This window comes from Mauremys mutica, chromosome 3 (assembly GCF_020497125.1).
Source record: "Mauremys mutica isolate MM-2020 ecotype Southern chromosome 3, ASM2049712v1, whole genome shotgun sequence".
NCBI lineage: Eukaryota > Metazoa > Chordata > Testudines > Geoemydidae > Mauremys > Mauremys mutica.
Window position 1 is genome coordinate 11142313 of NC_059074.1, and position 19318 is coordinate 11161630.

The 19318-nt window shown below is 48.1% G+C and overlaps 1 long non-coding RNA gene across 1 annotated transcript; it reads left to right on the top strand.

Annotated features, from left to right (window-relative positions):
• Positions 1-383: 383 nt before the first annotated feature.
• On the top strand, positions 384-7362 carry LOC123365960. Its single transcript, XR_006577855.1, has 3 exons — positions 384-723; positions 2083-2170; positions 7209-7362. It is a non-coding gene; the product is annotated as an uncharacterized LOC123365960 (long non-coding RNA).
• The last annotated feature ends 11956 nt before the right edge of the window (positions 7363-19318 follow it).

The window sequence follows — 19318 nt, forward strand, 5'->3', positions numbered from 1 at the left end:
GGTGCATTAAACCAGCGCAGATCCCAGTACAATAATCACTGAAATAATCAAAGGCTCTTTTTGTCCTCTACGCCCACTGGGATGCCAGGGCATTTCATACCCCTTTCTCCTTCTGCTTTTCCTACAGCTCTGTAACACTCTGTACCTCCGAATAGCACCCTGGAACCCCCATCTGCATCGCTGTCATATAATTATGATGTGTTTTGTACAAAGTATGCCTTGTGAAGTATCATTTAGAAAGTCTTGATCTGTTGAACATTGATATCCAGTTGGATTGCATGTGATGTCATTGTATGTGAGGTCATGAAGTATTGTATATATGTCACTGAAATATGTTGTGAGGTTGGGAATACCCACAACCAGCCTTTCAGGTACAACAATAGAGTAGCCAGATGTGCTGATGGCCGATTAAAGGGAATCCACTCTCCCAACCGCCATCCCAGAAGACTTCTCAGAGAGAGCACATAGACAATGGAGACTGCTCAACCAACAGGTCTTTCTGATCCCCATGTCACAACAAAGGTCTTTCCAGCAAACTGGAAGAAAGTATAAAAGAGGGGAAGTGACATCATCATTTGGACTTTCTCCCCCTCCCCTCAACTCAACACCAGGAAAAACATCTGGAGGACAAAGACTTTGAACTGGGGGAGGATAGTCCTGAGCTGGAAGGCAGTTCCAGCCTGTGTGTTGAGGATCTGTGACCTGTTTGTACCATCTGTCAGGGTGAGACACTATTTGATTCAAATCCTGTTTAGTTTGTAGAACTCAGACTGCAAATATATTTTTATTTCTTAGGTAACCAACTTTGATCTCTACACTTGCTACTTATAATCACTTAAAATCTACCTTTCTGTAGTTAATAAATCTGTTTTATATTTTACCTAAGACAGTGGGTTTTGGTTGAAGAGCTTGGGAAATCTCAGCTCAGTTTGCAAAGGCTAGTATGTGTCTTCTCTATATTGAGGAAGGGGAGGACTGGGTAATGAACTTACACAGGCCAGGCTTCTGACCTGTGCAAGTTCTGGGGTGCAAGGATCGGGAGCAGGGGGGAATTGGATGGAGCCTCACTATTGATGGTTCATGAGTGACTGGGAGACCATTCATGTAACTCAGTTGGGTATGTCCCTGCCTGTGGTTGTCTGCGTAAGTGCAGTGCCTGCCAGAAGTTTGTGGCTTGACACAGCATCATAGTGTGAGAGGGAGCCCAGGTGGGTGGGACAGAGGGCACAGCAGTCTCACAATCCAGCTTGCACCCCATCACAAGCTCCTCCAATGGGCCAGTGTCATTTAAACCTTCCTTCACTGGACACTGGCTGCTCTCCTCTCCCTCTGGAATGCAAACGCAGCTAGGGACATTGCTAAGAGCCAGAGAGCTGGCAGAAAACTATCTTGCTTCATACACAGAAATTTCAGCTGGGAGCTGAGCAGATCCACTTGTTTTGTGTCTCACATTGTCTTATAAGAGAATGGTGAGCCCAGAGGAAACCTTCAGCTTGTTCTTCATATCGAGCTACTTTCCCGCTGTGTCCCCGATGGACCTCAGCAGTGGAAGGGCGGTTCGCATACTCTGATAAGAGCCAATGCAGCAGCCCAGATGTGTTAACATGTGGTAGAATTAGCAAGACTCTGTTTGAAGGGGGGGAAAGGCACTTCCGTCTGAGGTGCTGAGCCTCTCACTTCAGCAGCCTCATCATTAGAATCAGCTCATGCATTTTGTGTACTAGGTGGGAACTAGTTTGCTACTTTTGGAGCCAGGCAGCCGGATGTGAAGGAGGGAGCATTCCCCCGCTGTGTCCGGCTGCTGGGGCCAAGGGAATGGTGCACTTTTCACATGAAAAGCCTACCAGAGGGCCAATAAACGACTGTTATCGACCATGTGACAGGGGTGCAGCATTGTGAGACGATCCACTGGGTCAGAGCGACACTCAAGTGTTTTAAGCAGCGAACATCCTGTACTTGGAGAGCTTTTAATTTATGCTCTTCTCCCACTGCACCGATCTCTATATATCAAAGGGCTTTCCTGCATCGCCCTCTGATCATTCTCAATTAGGCTCAACCTCTCTTTGCTTCTCTCCTCTCCAGACTCACTGAAATCCCAGCTGACCTCCAGCCATGATGAGTTTCCACCTTCCGTTTGCTGTTCTTCTCTTGCTCTCCCTGGCTACTTCAGGTCACATGGAAACTGGTATTTAGTGGTAAAGAAGGTGTTGGTAGAAGTTAGGAAGTTAAGATCACGATGGGCTGAATTCTAGTTCCCAGCGACCATGTGGCCAATCTCGGATCAATTAGACTGAACCAGATTAAGGGATCCCACCTGGAGAATTAAAATATCAACATCTTCCTACATTCTGTAATTAATCTTTTATTTAGTTATTGCTTTATAGCTCCCCCACAAAAATAGAAAATTAACAATTAACAATACGTAGGAAGCCGCTGTAGCTGAACAATTTGCCTGTGAGGTGTTGTAAATTAGGACAACAGTGAAAGCTGCTACAAAGGACCTCTTCTTCTTTTTTTTTAGGTTTTATTATTGTTATTAATCTATCTTTCAACCAAAAATTTGAAAAATTTTAAATTTGACATATTTCAAATGTTAAAGATTTTGGTGGTGTCTTCCCTTTTCTCCACTCATTTCTCCCTCTTTTTACCACTGAATGCGACAGACTGAAGCATGGCTAGGGGTTTCCCACACATTTTTTTTTCTTTTTGCCCTTCAATAACTTTGTAAAACTCCCTGAGCTTTGGAAAAACTGTGAGAAGATCTCACATGGCAGAATTCCAGAGATTCTTTGTTCCTTAGGCCACACGGTAATGTCTTCCAAGTTAGAGAATTCGCAGAGAAGGAAGTGTGTGTGTGTGTGTGTGTGTGTGTGTGTGTGTGTGTGTGTGTGTGTGTGTGTGTGTGTGTGTGTGTGTGTGTGTGCAGATCCACAAGCACTAGACTTCATTCATTTATTCTGGGTGCCAAATTTCAGGAAAGATGTGGACAAACTGGAGAAAGTCCAGAGGAGAGCAGAAAAAAAGATTAAAGGTGTAGAATAGACAACCTATGAGGAAAGATTGAAAAAAAATGGGTTTGTTTAGTCTGGAGAAGAGAAGACTTGGGGGTGGGACGTAACAGCACTTTTAAAGTACATAATACATTGTTAAAAGGAGGAAGGAGAAAAATTGTTCTCCTTAACCTCTGAGGATAGGACAAGATGCAAGGGGATTAAATTGCAGCAAGGGAGGTTTAGATTGGACATTAGGAAAAACTTCCTGTCAGGTTGGTTAAGCACTGGAATAAATTGCCTAGAGATGTTGTGGAATCTCCATCTTTGGAGGTTTTTAAGAGCAGGTTGGACAAACACCTTCTCAAGGATGGTCTAGATAATACCTAGTCCTACCTTGAGTGCAGGCAACTGCACTAGATGGCCTCTCCAGGTCCCTTCCAGTCCTACACTTCCATGATTCTATGATTTTACTGCATTCTGTGACAAAAAGGAAAAGCAAGGGAGAAATGTGGATAACATAACATAAGAACATAAGAAAGGCCGTACTGGGTCAGACCAAAGGTCCATCTAGCCCAGTATCTGTCTACCGACAGTGGCCAATGCCAGGTGCCCCAGAGGGAGTGAATCTAACAGGCAATGATCAAGTGATCTCTCTCCTGCCATCGATCTCCATCCTCTGACAAACAGAGGCTAGGGACACCATTCCTTACCCATCCTGGCTAATAGCCATTTATTGACTTAGCCACCATGAATTTATCCAGTCCCCTTTTAAACATTGTTATAGTCCTAGCCTTCACAACCTCCTCAGGTAAGGAGTTCCACAAGTTGACTGTGCGCTGCGTGAAGAAGAACTTCCTTTTATTTGTTTTAAACCTGCTGCCTATTAATTTCATTTGGTGAACCCTAGTTCTTGTATTATGGGAATAAGTAAATAACTTTTCCTTATCCACTTTCTCAACATCACTCATGATTTTATATACCTCTATCATGTCCCCCCTTATTCTTCTCTTTTCCAAGCTGAAGAGTCCTAGCCTCTTTAATCTTTCCTCGTATGGGACCCTCTCTAAACCCCTAATCATTTTAGTTGCCCTTTTCTGAACCTTTTCTAGTGCTAGAATATCTTTTTTGAGGTGAGGAGACCACATCTGTACGCAGTATTCGAGATGTGGGCGTACCATGGATTTATATAAGGGCAATAAGATATTCTCAGTCTTATTCTCTATCCCCTTTTTAATGATTCCTAACATCCTGTTTGCTTTTTTGACCGCCTCTGCACACTGCGTGGACATCTTCAGAGAACTATCCACGATGACGCCAAGATCTTTTTCCTGACTCGTTGTAGCTAAATTAGCCCCCATCATGTTGTATGTATAGTTGGGGTTATTTTTTCCAATGTGCATTACTTTACATTTATCCACATTAAATTTCATTTGCCATTTTGTTGCCCAATCACTTAGTTTTGTGAGATCTTTTTGAAGTTCTTCACAATCTACTTTGGTCTTAACTATCTTGAGAAGTTTAGTATCATCTGCAAACTTGGCCACCTCACTGTTTACCCCTTTCTCCAGATCATTTATGAACAAATTGAATAGGATTGGTCCGAGGACTGACCCTTGGGGAACACCACTAGTTACCCCTCTCCATTCAGAGAATTTACCATTAATTCCTACCCTTTGTTCCCTGTCCTTTAACCAGTTCTCAATCCATGAAAGGACCTTCCCTTTTATCCCATGACAGCTTAATTTACGTAAGAGCCTTTGGTGAGGGACCTTGTCAAAGGCTTTCTGGAAATCCAAGTACACTATGTCCACCGGATCCCCCTTGTCCACATGTTTGTTGACCCCTTCAAAGAATTCTAATAGATTAGTAAGACACGATTTCCCTTTACAGAAACCATGTTGACTATTGCTCAAGAGTTTATGTTTTTCTATGTGTCTGACAATTTTATTCTTTACTATTGTTTCAACTAATTTGCCCGGTACCGACGTTAGACTTACTGGTCTGTAATTGCCGGGATCACCCCTAGAGCCCTTTTTAAATATTGGCGTTACATTAGCTAACTTCCAGTCATTGGGTATTGAAGCCGATTTAAAGGACAGGTTACAAACCTTAGTTAATAGTGATGATCACTCAGTGATTGCCTGTTCTGTTCATTCCCTCTGAAGCACCTGGCATTGGCCAGTGTTGGAAGACAGGATCCTGGGCTAGATGTACCTTCAGTCTGACCCAGTATGGCCATTCTTATGTTCTTAGAACAGAGAAAAAAATGAAAATGCAGATTTTGAAAATTCAAAATGTTTAAAATTATTTTATGAAAATTTTCTAAAAAAATAAATAAAAATTGTTTCATTTTGAATCTAGTGAAGCAGAAACGGCTTTGAAATAACAAAGTTCTTCAAACACCTGATTGTTCCATTTTTCAGCCAGCTCTGTTTGTTTGATACATTCATGCCGCTGATACCAAGCGTGACCCTTTGGCCCCACACTCCCCATTGCTGTAGTTCGGCAGGTCCCAGCTGTAAAAGATGTGGGAGGAGGAAGTCTGTGTCTAGTTGTGCTAGCTGTGCATCCAGTAACACTTATACAACTGGTGGCAGATACATCTTAGCTATGGTGGGGAGAGGTTCTCCTTAGAAGGCTCTTCCCCACCAGCGGGTAAAGGCCCTCCTTGTTCATGTATTCCCATAAGAAAGACCAGAGACCTGCTTGTTAGCAATGTACACACAGGTGCTGTGTGGTTTAAATGATACCATAATGTGTGCAATAAGTAGGGTTTAATCACTGCTAGCTGGCACAAGGGTGACCAAGAGCTGTCCTGATCTATGCTGATTGCCAGAGTATTGTTATCAGCACATCAGCTAACATGAGGATGGCATAGTATGGTATTGCCGCCCTTACTTCTGCGCTGCTGCTGGCGGGGTGCTGCCTTCAGAGCGGGGCGCCCAGCCAACAGCCACCGCTCTCTGGTCATCCAGCTCTGATTGCAGAGCGGAAGTAAGGGTGGCAATACCGCAATCCCCCTAAAATAATCTTGTGACCCCCCTTCAACTCCTTTTTGCATCAGGACCCCCAATTTGAGAAATGCTGGGTCTCCACTGATCTCTCAGTGGTTTGAGCATTGGCCTGCTAAATCCAGGGTTGTGAGTTCAATCTTTGAGGGAGCCATTTAGGGAACTGGGGTTTAAAAAAAAAACTGTCTGGGGATTTGTCCTGCTTTGAGCAGGAGGTTGGACTAGATACCTCCTGAGGTCCCTTCCAACCCTGATATTCTATGATTTCTATGATCTTTCACAATCACCAGGACACACGGTAATGCAGTGTAATGTTGACAGGCCCTCAGAAGTCCCTCAGTGACTCTTCCTGAGAGAGGAAGGATGGTACAGTGATTGGGCTGCCGATTTGGGAAACCCAGGTTCAATCCTCAGCTCTGTTATAAACTCCCTGTGTGATCGTGGGCCCATCACTCCCTGTGGCTCGGTTCCCCATCTGTACAGTGGAGATGACAGCGCTGCCCTCGCTCACAGAGTGTGGTGAGGGGAAATGTATTTCAGGCTGTGGGTTTCACACATACTGTGGTAACAGGAGCCGGCTAAGTCCTTAGACTAGATAGACACCACTTCCGGGAAAATCCAGGGGCTGCCGAGAAATCTGCTTAATTCTGTCCTGGTGTGATGAGTTCATAGCGTGAGGCTCTAGATTTGTTAAGACTTTGGGATTTTCTGCACTGGAATTAGAGGTGTGAGTGGAGCATGTGTAGACTCACCCAAGCTAGCTCAAATACCAGTGAAGCTGCAGCAGCACCGACTAGTGAGTTGAGTAGACACCCAGGGTATGTCTACGCTGCAATAAAACACCGACAGCTGGCCTGTTCCCCAGCCTGAGCCCTAGTGCCTGCGGTGCTGTTTTATACCCCAGCAACACAAGACACCCACGAGCCTGAGTCAGCTGACCTGGGCCAGCCATGGGTGTTTTAGTGCAGTTACACATACCCCCTGGGGCCCGAGCGGGCTTCCGCAGCCCTGCGGCTTCCCTGCTGTTGTTATCTGAGCTGGATCAAAGCTCCATTCGAGACCCCAGGATGGGGCTCACCAACAGACAGTACTTACAAGCCCCCATGCAAACAATGTGTTGCTGTTATACTGACCTGTGTTCCCATTTCCTGTTCTCCTCCATTTGTGTGTACAAACAGATAACCTGCCCCTCTTTCCCTTGCAGGCTATGCAGAGATGCCCATAGAGATCTGTGACCTAATTCCCATCTGTTGATTTCCTGGCCTGCTCCATGGAATGTGCAAGACCGGGAAGACGTTTTGCAGCATTGAACTCTGCGGATGACAGCTACGGAAATTGAAGAGGGTGCACAAGATCTAAGCCCGTAGAGAGGCTGCTCATGTCCTGGTCTCCTTTTAAATAAAAGTTCTGGCTGTTCAGTTTCCTGCAGGCTGCTTTTTCTTTTCCTTTGGTAAAGCAGAACATACACGAACATCAAAGGTGAGTCTGACCACCTGCCACAACCCTACAACAATATGTTACTGGGCCAATTCCTGGTGGCTTAAAAAAAATTCCCATAATAGTTCTCATGCTTTCAAAATACTACACAGTACAGGGCCAGAGTCTCTGCTGATGTAAATGGGTGCAGCTCTACTGACTTCCCTGCAGCTGCATCCAAGTAAGTCAGCAGAGAATTTCACCTCCTGGACGAGTCTGAGATCTTTTGTTTCTCTTTAAACCTATTGAGGTGGATTCAGTGAGGCTGAAATCTGCTGGCTTCACAGAGCAGGAGCAAGGAGAGGGCAAATTCTTCCACCCGCTCCCACCAGTAATAAGGCTGGAGCTGTACAAGACACATAGGTAAAGAGAGTCACTGCCCAGAGGAGCTTTACAGTCTAGCCGCTCAACAGAAAAGATGAGACACCCTGAGCCTCTCAGAGGAGGGAGCTAATGTAGATGTCTAAGTCAGTGTGATGTGTCTTCTCTTCTCAAGTAACAATGGTGTAGAAGAGATGACAACATGGCTTTGTATTTGTTTCCAGTGGTCCTTCAGGATAGCTCCCTTGGGAGGGGACGTGCAGAAGGGAGAAGTAGAGCTCCGTATGAGAACACAGGTGACACAAGCAGCACATTGATAGAATTACAGAACCTCCTTCCCCCCCAAAGAGTAACTCTAATAAATGAGCATTCCCCAAAGTAATGGGCAAATCTGGTAACACCATGTATCAGAAATAGATCCAAAAACAAAACTTAAGGGGGAGGGCTCCAACTTAGCCACCAATATCAAATTGGTGCTTTGATCCACTTCATATCAGAAATTCTTGATACAAGGGCACTCCTGGGTTTTTACTGTTTGCAGATTGCACCTTGACACAGTGGAAAGGCATGTGTGTTCCAAGGATCTCAATAGCTATGCCAGCAGAAGTATCTGGCCTTATAGAGAAGTTGTTATAGAAATGCAACAAGGTGGCCATCCCTGAAAACCGCATGGTAGACAGGGAGAGCAGAGCCTTCTTTTTACCCTCAGCCATGTTTGATGGCATGGGAGGGATTAAGACGATAGCAACTTGAGGCCTCCATAGGAATTGGGACCCCATTGTGCAAGCACATCACAAGAGAAGGGCCCTGTTCCAATAAGCTGACACAATTAAAGCAGACAAGATGGAGAAAGGGGCAACTGAGGCACAAAGTGGGGAGGTGACTTGCCCAAGGACATTCAGCAGGTCAGTTGCAGAGTTGGTCACAGAACCCAAGTCAGTGCTCTAACTACTAGGCCATGTTGCCTCCCCAGTTAGTTGTGGTGGGCATCACAGCAACATTGAATCTTCAGTGGGAATGTGAATAAGTGGCAGCTGGGGACAATTTCTTCAGCCCATCCCATCCTGTGCTGGATTCAAGCGATTATCTTGGGTATTGTACCTCACTGTTAAACCTGGAGCATCCAGTCCTACAGAACTTGGACTTATAGAGTGTTCTTTATACTCAGACTGTAACACAAAGCACTTCACAGAACATTGGGCTAAATTGTCCTCTTACGTAGGGGCTGATCCTGCAGCATTAAATCAATCTGAACCCTGCTGGTGACTTCAATGGGTATAGGATCAGATTCGTGCAGCAGTGCAAACCCAGTGACTTCAGTGGCATTTCAATGCTGTCTGGAAAAGGAATTCCTCTCAGTACTCACACACCACATTGGGACTCCTCTCCTGGACAGAGCATGGCTTTAGCACTACTCAGACACACTGCGGGCCCTGGCTACTACCTCAGAAGGGGTCTGGTCCCATACCCTCTCTCTTCTGAGTGGTCCTATTGAAGCCTTCCCTTTCCTCAGTCTCTCCCACCTCCAGAGGAGTCCAACAATCTATCCTTGGAAGAGACCAAGAACCGCAGCCTAGTTTGTGACCAGAGTTCAGAGCATCCTGGCCAATCTGCCCTGCTCACCCAGTCTGACTGAGCCTTCCCATGCTCTGGTCTCACCAGCTGGATGCCACCCTCAGGCCTGTGACCCTGCTCCACTAAAACACACAGAAGACTGTGAGGTGCTCAGATGCTATGGCCTTATTGGAAATCCTGGGAGGTGCGCCCGCCCCTTCAAAATGCTCCTGCCCCAGCCTGGCGGGAGGGACCACTGGACACAGGTGCCATGTGATTACTTGGAACAACTAATGAAAAACAGGGTCGGGTGCGGTGATCAGAGGTTCAAAATGAGGGATCCAGATGGGGGCACAGAGCAGAGGACCCCGGACAGCGCCCACTGCTCCTCAAAGGTGTCTAGGGAGCCAGCGGACGCTGCCCAGTGGAACTTTGCCCAGAGGCACGAGACTAGGGAAGACCGGAAATAGGCCCCACAGCCTCAGAGCACCCCCTCGTCCAGCATCCTCCTCCTGGTATTGTAGATGGTGATCTTGGCCAGGGCCAGGAGAAGGTTGATGAGGAGGTCTTGCGACTGTGTGGGGCCATGGACAGGGTGTGCAAAAAGGAACAGGTGTGGGGGAAAGTGCAGTCAGAACCTCAGGAAGAGTTTCTGGAGGTGCCAGAATAGGGGCTGCAACCTGGCGCATTCAAGGTAGGCGTGCGTCAGGTTCTCCCTCGTGCCTCAGAAGGGGCAGGCCCCGGGAATGGGGGTGAACCACGCCAGAGACATGCCAGTTCTCACAGCTCCGTGAAGGAGCCCCCAATCGATGTCCCCGGCGGGCCGTGGGACCAATGTGGACTAGAGGCTGGCCCACCGGGTGGAAGGTAGTCCCGCCATTTGGTGTTGGGGTAAGACATGCTGAGGAAATGCAAGGTGTGGAGCACGAGCGTGTACAGTTAATCCCTAGGCGCGGTTCGAAAGCGGACTGGCTGCAGGGTACGCAGCCGACTAGGATTGTGAAAGGGCAGGTGCTGGGGGGGCTCGTGGAACAGGGGCCTGATAAAAGGGTCTGGAGGGCCCGGGGTGAGGGGTGGGCAGGGAGCTCCCTCTCGCAGGGCCCACTGCAGGAAAACGAGAGAAGTGGGCGATAAGGCCGCCCCCACCTCCTGGAGTAGCAGAGGGGTCAGAAGGGTGGAGAGACCCATGCGCTGACCGAGCGCCCAGGGGTCCCTCCTGCCCCCTCGTCGTAGTCCAGGAGGGGTTTGCGAAGGTACGAAGGATACCCTTGCTTTGGGATGTGAGGCCTGCAGCTGGCTGCCTGGCTGATTTGCCCCATCTGCTGCACCTGAGAGATGAGAGGGACCCTAATTAGCCGATCCTTACAAAAGAGGGCAGCAGAAGCTGGAGGGAGAAGATGTCAGCACCTTTTAGAAAATGGAGGGGGCTGTATTCCCAATGGACAGCTACTGGAGCCACTGCAGAGAGGAATTGCTCCAGAAACCAGCTGGACAGAAGAGAGACTGTGGAAAGCCCTTGGTTTCTGAGGTCAGACACAGGAATTTGGGGTTGCTGAAGGTAGGGGTGTGAGGGACAGACCTGGCGGAGGAACTAGTCAGCCCACGTGAGGTTGGGTTTGTTAGGAAGGGGTTAAAATAAACAACTAACCCAGCTGAAAACTGCTTCCCTGGATTCTTTGAAGAGAGCCCAGACAGAATTACCCCAGGGTGTGAGCTGGCTCATCAAGAGCAAAACCTGGCCCAGTCGGAGGAGGGTGCTATAATATAGGCCCCAATCCTTTACAGGGCCATAGATGTACCTAAGATAGAGAGATCTATATATGTATGTTCCTCAGATAAGGATAGCTGCTCTGAGGCCTGCCACTTTCCCCTTCAGAGCCTGGTTTTCACAGGGAGGGAGTTTTGCGCTTTCTGAGACTTGTCCAGTGCCTCTCATGATGTCTCCAGCAGAGTGCCCTAAATCTCTGGTCTTTGAATCTTGGCCTTGGTGGTGTTAATATAAACTTCCGCAAGACTGTGGTAAACAAAACCCAGCAGAGTAACAAGTCTGAGCCCCTGCCCCAGCCCACCAAGACTGAAGGGAAGGGATAATGAAATGCCTCTACATGAATGTCTACAGTCCTCCAAGCCGAAGGAGCTGGTGTCTGTGGTTTATTGGGTAGCCTGGGGATCAGACCTTGCAGTCGCACCTTGTCAGGTAATGATGTCCGCTTGGTGTTGGCTGATAATTGCTACTAGCTGAGGAGCGTTCAGAGACGTGAGATGCCGGTCTGGTTTACAGCAGAGCTCACAGAACTACCACAGCGACCATTCTGGCTGGTGCTCTTGGCAGAGAGCCCAAGGAGTGACTGAGCCATGGGGACTGAATTATCCTCTCCCGTCTAAGGAGGGGCCCAACAGGAGAGAGCTGGAGGAAGTGTGTGTGTGGGGAGGGAATTTCGTTCTAGCACCTCCTGGCCTGTCCCTGTTCCACAAATGAACCAAGGCTCTGAGCCTTGCTGGTGCCAGTTGAGCATTTTCCTTCACCACCACCCTCCCTCTAACAAACGGATGGGAAATCTGCTCCTGGCCCTCGCTGTTCCCTTTTTCATAAGCCATTTGGCAGACACAGATGCAGGATTCTCGGGACCGTCCCTGGGCCGTCGGCAACAGGCCACGGGGCTGAGTGACAGAACCTTTCCTGATGCGTTACACGTGACCTCGGGAGACAGGAACCACACAGCACACGCTAAGGCCAGATCTGATCTTATTTAATGAAATGTGAACAACGTTTCTCATAAACAATCAGGTTGCTACCGCTGTTCTTCCTGTGGGGGTGGAGACTTCAGCGATCTTTACCCTTTCTTGGGCTGGGTGCAGCATTTCAGGTGTTTGCAGTCGTAGGTTCTAGACGTCTGTTCGTGTTTGGCACAGCCCTTGGCACAGTAACCGGAGCAGCCGCCCTTATGATACCCGTACTGCCCGTAACCTGCACCAGAGAGGGAGAGTCCATGGTTAGGCAGGAGACACCAGAATTCCCCCCCACACCCCTCGCCCTGCAGTGGCTCATGTGGGGCAGTGAGGTGGGAGGAGCTGGTTTTTGTGCTTCCCCAACAGCATCACAGCAATTGTTGAACGTTCACATTCATGCCTAATCCCAAGAGAGGAGACTGATTGGGAAGCTGAATGGCAGTTACTTGCCCTAGAGGGGAAGGGCTGCTCCCCACGGCGGGGGCTGCCTTCCCCTTCCTGAGGCCTCTGCTTCCACACAGTTAGCGTCCCCCTGGAAAGCACCAATCCCAGCCCCTCCAGGGTGAGATCTGCCCTTACAGGTACCATGGCTCTAACTGCCTCCTGCCTGATGTCCTGAGAGACACCAGAGTCAGTTATAGGGGGAGGGGTATTGGGGGAAGCCTCTTGGAAAGTGGATTCCTGCCATTCCCTAAATTTCAGATGGTGACACACAGGGAGGCCGTCAGGGGCTGCTGTGTGTGAGTCCTAGGGCAAGTGAGTTCAGGCTGCAGCAGAATGGGGGAGTCAGAGAGACAGTGTGTGAGGCAGGGGTAGCTCAGTGGTTTGAGCATTGGCCTGCAAAACCCAGGGTTGTGAGCTCAATCTGTGAGGGGGCCACTTAGGGATCTGGGGCAAAAATCAGTACTTGGTCCTGCTAGTGAAAGCAGGGGGCTGGACTCAATGACCTCTTGAGGTCCCTTCCAGCTGTAGGAGATAGGTATATCTCCTCTTATTATAATGGAAGGGGCTGATGGCAAGAGAGGGAGGGGGATGTGGATGGAAGACAGCATGGTGGTTTGGGGGAAGGGGAGGGGAGATTTACTTCTGTGGAGCCACTGGCAGAGCTTGGCACTACACAGCAGAACCCAGCTTTGCCCATATGCACAAACAATTCTGGGAATCTTGTGCGCAGGCTGGACACATAATTGCATTAGCTGAGGCGCAAAGACAAAATTCCATTGAGTTGAATGGGAGAAGCTCTTCCCAAGGCTCTGAGAGCTATTGTTTCAGGCTCTCTGCAGACTCAGGAAGACAATGTTGCATTGAAGAACACTCAGTTCATGTTTCAGAGATTACCCTTTAAATCATAAGAGAGTAATTTCTTCTCTAGCCCTCCCCTGGTGACTCTATGGACGCCAGATCTGATCTATGAGCACACTCTGAACTACACTATCCAAGGGGGCTGCTGGAACATTTTTGGCTTATACCCTAATTCAGGCTAAATTTTTGGGAGTGGGAGGCTGGAAGGGCAGCATGGATTCTTTTCTCTGAAGCAGAGACCTCCCTAAAACCAGAGCCCACAGGACACCCACTGTTCAGTCCTTCTCTTTAGAATCTGGGGCCATCGTTCTCACACTTGGGTGCCCACTGTCAGGCTCCTAACTCCATATCAAGGCATCTACCTAAAAGTGGTCTGATTTTCAGAAGGAACCCAAAGAAGCTGGGGGTGATCAGAACCCTGGAAATCAGGCCTGTTTGAGCTTTGTGCTTAATGCGGATCCAGATGTTTAACGTTAGGATCACAGCCACGGGTGAGAGTGCTGACTCCGGGTGTCTGAGTTCTGATAGTTGGAGAGAGGGTGGAATTCTCGGCTTGTCCTTATGGGAAACCTTCTTACACAGAATCCCATAGTGACTTGCTAGAGAGGAAACCAGAGAGTCAGATGCTCAGGGCTGTCTACCAGCAGCTGCACATCTACAAATGCACAGACAATTGGGCACCTAATTTGTGCTCACAGTTGTCCTGGCACAGATTGTCCACACAACATGCCCCCACCACTGAATACTACCTGAGAGTCTGAGTCCTTTATCTTACCCTCAGATCCCCCTCCATTGTCCGTATTTCCACCCCACACAGGTTGACATCTCACCTGGAGTGGCCAAGGAGACCAGCAAGAGAGCAGCAAACACAAGGTAGAGGATCCTCATGGCTGGAGGTCAGCTGGGATCTCAGCAAGTGTGGAGAGAAGAGAAGCAATGGATCTAGGAGCGGTGAGGCTGGGAATCCTGGGGTTTTATAGAGAGTTTGCTGACACAGCAGGGTGCTGGTGGGGCGGGTGGCGGGGGGGCATGAATTCACTGATCTCCAAGTACATGTTTGCTGCATGACAAGCTGTAATGTCGCTCTGGCCCAGTGGGCCCACTCACAATGATGCCAACCTGCCACGTACTCAGGGGCCCATTGTTCGCTGCCCAAGCCACTGCCCCTCATGTAGAATGCACATGGTTCCCTCCCCCCATCACCTGGACGTGCAGGGGGGAGTTCACCCTTCCACACACCTAGCTCACTAGACTTAGTTCACACATGAACAAAAAGCCATGAACTAGAGAATGGGGAGTATCAAATAGAGTGGTGTGAAGTGGGCTTCTGGGTCAGAAGGATCTGATGGAGTTTTTTAATTTGAATATGATGGGGAGGGAATTGGTATCCCTAATGCAGTTGTCTGTCTCCTTTCTCTCCACAACAGAGAATTGAGGAATTTTCATATTATAGGGTCTGGGCTCCTGTTCTGTCTGCTTTGGTCATTATCCATAAAACATTCTCCCAAAGAGTCATGTCAAAGAAACAATCTAACTATTATGTTAGGTACTCAGAGTCCATTGAGATGGGCATTGTACATAAGAACAGCCATACTGGGTCAGACCAAAGGTCCATCTAGCCCAGTATCCTGTCTTCTGACAGTGGCCAATGCCAGGTGTCCCAGAGGGAATGAACAGAACAGGTTATCATCAAGTGATCCATCCCCTGGCACCCATTCCCAGCTTATGGCAAACAGAGGCTAGGGACACCATTCCTGCCCATCCTGGCTAATAGCCATTGATGGACCTATCCTCCATAAACTTCTCTAGTTCTTTTTTGAACTGTGTTAGTCTTGGCCTTCACAACAACTTCAGGCAAAGAGTTCCACAGACTGACTGTGTGTTGTGTGGAAAAAATGCTTTTTGTTTTGAAACCTGCTGCATATTAATTTCATTTGGTGACCCCCTAGTTCTTGTGTTACGAGAAGGAGTAAATAACACTTCCTTATTTACTTTCTTCACACTAGTCATGATTTTGCAGACCTCTATCATCTCCCTCCTTAGTGGTCTCTTTTTCCAAGCTAAAAAGTCCCAGTCTTATTAATCTCGCCTCATACAGAAGCCGCTCCATACCCCTAATCATTTTTGTTGCCCTTTTCTGAACCTTTTCCAGTTCCAATGTAGGAAAGCTTATAAATAAAATAAACAGTAAGAGCTTTTGTTTTCTTCTGAGGGCTTGACCCTGGTGAGGGTCTTTGATATTATTCAGGCCAAAGAGTGACCCTAAAATGAATTCGCATATTTTCAGCTGCAGTTCTGAGCATGAGTATTGCTGCATTGCAGTGAATGCCTGCTGTGACTCATCATCCATTTCACCTCAGTCTCGCACAAGTTCACATCATGTTTGCCATGAAATTAGCCCTCAGGCGGTCCTGTGTCTACAACAGGGCAGAAGCGTTTGTTCCCACGTAAGTGTTTACAAGGTTGTGTACGTGAAGTCCCTGTGCTGCTGTTCCATATCTCTGCACTCCTGAGGGGTGTGGATGGAAATGCCTAGCCCGTTTTATGAAGCCTGTGTTGTAGGTGTTGGCTTTGGAAATAAAAGGGTAGAATGTCCCCTCTTATAGGTTTCCTAGGCTGTGACCAGAAGGAGCAGTATGATCATCCAGCCTGACCTTCTGCTTAGCACAGGCCCTGCAATTCCACCCAGCGATGTTCCCCCATCAAGCCCGCTAACCGCTGGTTGAATGACCCTCAGCACTGGGCTATCGGCTTTAATGGGCTGCTCTCGCTTTCTGTTTTTCATGAGCAAGTTCTGGGCTTCAGCTGCGAGGGCACAGGCTGAGCTGCTTTAGTCACTGAACGGCAGGAGAAGGCATGCAGCTGAAAAACCTGAGCAAGAGCAATGTCTCCCTGTGGCCTGTCAGTCAGGGGCCTGGAGGCTCAGGTCAATGAGAGGTAAGCGCCTAAGGGCAAGTCTTGTGTACAAAGTTATGTCGACTCAAGTCACGTCGGCATATAGCCACTGCAGGGATTCAATTGATTTGACACGTCCACACTAGGTCCTTCTGTCCTCACCCAGAGCACTTGCCCTGATCTTACTGACCTGGTGGGGCACTGACAGCAGGAGCTGCACCACCTGGGAACCGTCAACGCAATTTCTACACTGACACTGCGTCTACCGAACTACATCGACCTAAGTGCTACACCTCTCCCCGAGGTGGAGGTGTTGGGTTGGTGTAGTGGGTGACTTCCAGCGGCAGGAGCAACATTGTAGTGTAGATGCTTAGCATTAAGCAGACATAAGCTGCCTTATATTGACCAACTCTACAGTATAGACCGGGCCTACATCCCTTTGAGGGGTGGGGTTTCCTTTGCATGGCACTCCTGGTTCTTGTAGGCAGCTCAGCTTGCTGGCTGCTGAGAATCCCTTCCTTAGGCATCTAACTGACCCCCTGTCTTGGATGGGGAGCCTGGGCACGTAGTGTGGGGCTGGGGATTCTATGGGGCAGCAGGGGGAGTCCAACACTGAGTGTTGCAATACCTAACTCCCTTCCTAGATTTAGCCTTTCAAGACCATGGTCATGTGTATTTTATCTGGTCTGGGGTCTTTTACCGTGCCCATCTCCATGGCATGTGAGAGCCTGAGTCACCTCCACTGTTTCTGGCTTCCATATTGTGGTGGCTAATCACTTCTTGACTGTAACGGCAGCTCTCATCCTGGGGTTTCAGCTCCGCAGGGCGGGAGCTAACATGGGACAACGCCCCTGGAATGTGGCCTTATGTATGCTGGAGGCGTTGCTGGCCAAACCAAGACTGTGTAATGGTCACATCCTGCTAGTCTGTGCTTGTTGGACAGACCCCAAAATGTTGCTGAACAGAGTGAAATTGTTCCACGATGGATGGAACAAGAGCCAACCTCTGCCTTCCCATGTGACTGTTCCTCTGAGTCCACCTACGTCCTTCCCAGTAAAACAGGACTATCTATCCTGTCCTGGATAGCTCAGTGGTTTGAACATTGGCCTACTAAACTCAGGGTTGTGAGTTCAATCCTTGAGGAGGCCACTTAGGGATTTGGGGCAAAAATTGGTCCTGCTAGTGAAGGCAGGGGACTGGACTCGATGACCTTTTGAGGTCCCTTCCAGTTCTAGGAGATTGGTATATCTCCTTTTATTACCATATTGAAGTGCTTGCTCTGAAACTGTAAACCCAGTTAGAGAGAAGCATTACCAAATGTGAAATACTAGTTTCCCAGAATAGGTGTCATCTCCTCTCTGACAAAAGAAGGCCCACAGACACCAGACAAGGCAACAAAAATGTTTAGGGAGCTGGAGCACATGACTTATGAGGAGAGGCTGAGGGAACTGAGATTATTTAGTCTGCAGAAGAAAAGAATGAGGGGGGATTTGATAGCTGCCTTCAACTACCTGAAAGGGGGTTCCAAAGAGGATGGATCTAGATTGTTCTCAGTGGTACCAGATGACAGAACAAGGAGTAATGATCTCAAGTTACAGTGGGAGAAGTCTAGGTTAGATATTAGGAAAAAGTTTTTCAGTAGGAGAGTGGTGAAGCACTGGACTGGGTTACCTAAGGAGGTGGTGGAATCTCCTTCCTTAGAGGTTTTTAAGGTCAGGCTTGACGAAGCCCTGGATGGGATGATTTAGTTGGGTTTGGTCCTGCTTTGAGCAGGGGGTTGCACTAGATGACCTCCTGAGGTCCCTTCCAACCCTGATATTCTGATTCTATGATTAAGCCATTGTGGAACATCAGTGAACAAGACTTCAGTTTGCTTCTTCCACACCCATGAAGAGGAGATGAGCACAAGCCCTCCTCCCATCAGCTTGACCTCTGGGGGAGGAGAGGGAGGGAATAAAAATGCTCGTCAAGAAGAAATTGTTATCTCCATGCTGCTGGAACTCTGAGGGGGCAAAGATTTCTAAGCATAAGCAAGAGTTCCCCAGTGCTTGGCCTGGGTTAGCCCTGAAGGACATATAGACCTTGCTTATTACAGAAGCTTCTATTAGCTTTTGAAACCTCAGATTATGTGCATATGTTTACCTGACTGAACACTGTAAATAACTCACTACTTTCCCTTAGTTAATAAATCTTTAGGTAACTTATTATAGGAGTGGTGACAAGCATTGTCTGGTTTCGGATGTGAGGTGCAATTGACCTGGGATAAGTGACTGATCCTCTGGGACAAGGAGTAACCTGAATATTATTATGATTTTTGGTGTAATGGACCATCTAACACAAAGTCAGGCTTGCCTGTCCAGCAAGATAGACCGGAATGCTCAACGGGACTGTCTATGACTCCATGTTAAGGCTGTTGTAGTGCCTTAGTGTTAACACTTGGTACTTGATTAATGAAATCTAAGTCTAGAACTCACAACCAGTGGGGGATTGGTGCCCAGCTTCTTAACGGTGTGCCCTGGTGCTCATGCTCGTGAGCTACTCCAGACAGTTTGACAGTGGCCAAAAGGGCTAATACAGTCTTTGGATGCATGAACACGGGACAAGTGAGTAGGATCGAAAATTTATATTACCTTTGTATTTGTCCCTGGTGTGACTGCTAATGGTTCTGGTATCCTCAATTGAGAAGGCTATTGGTGTATGGGAGAGGGTTTAGAGGAGAGCCACGAGAAAGATTAAAGGATTGGGAAAACGTTTTTACAGTGAAAGACCCATGAAGCTCAATCTATTTTGTTTTAAAAAAAGAGAATTTTTGAAGAGGTTCTTGATCACATTCTGTAAGGCCAGGGCTACACTACAGACTTATACTGGTATAACTACATCATGCAGGGGTAGGAAAAATCCACACCCTGAGTGCTGTAGTCAGGGCTGGCTTTATGAACTGCAGGGCCCGATTCAAATAACCGGCGGTGGTCTGGGGCTTCGGCAGCACTTTTTGGTGGCGGCGGGTCCTCTCTGGGTCTCTGTGGCACTGAAGGA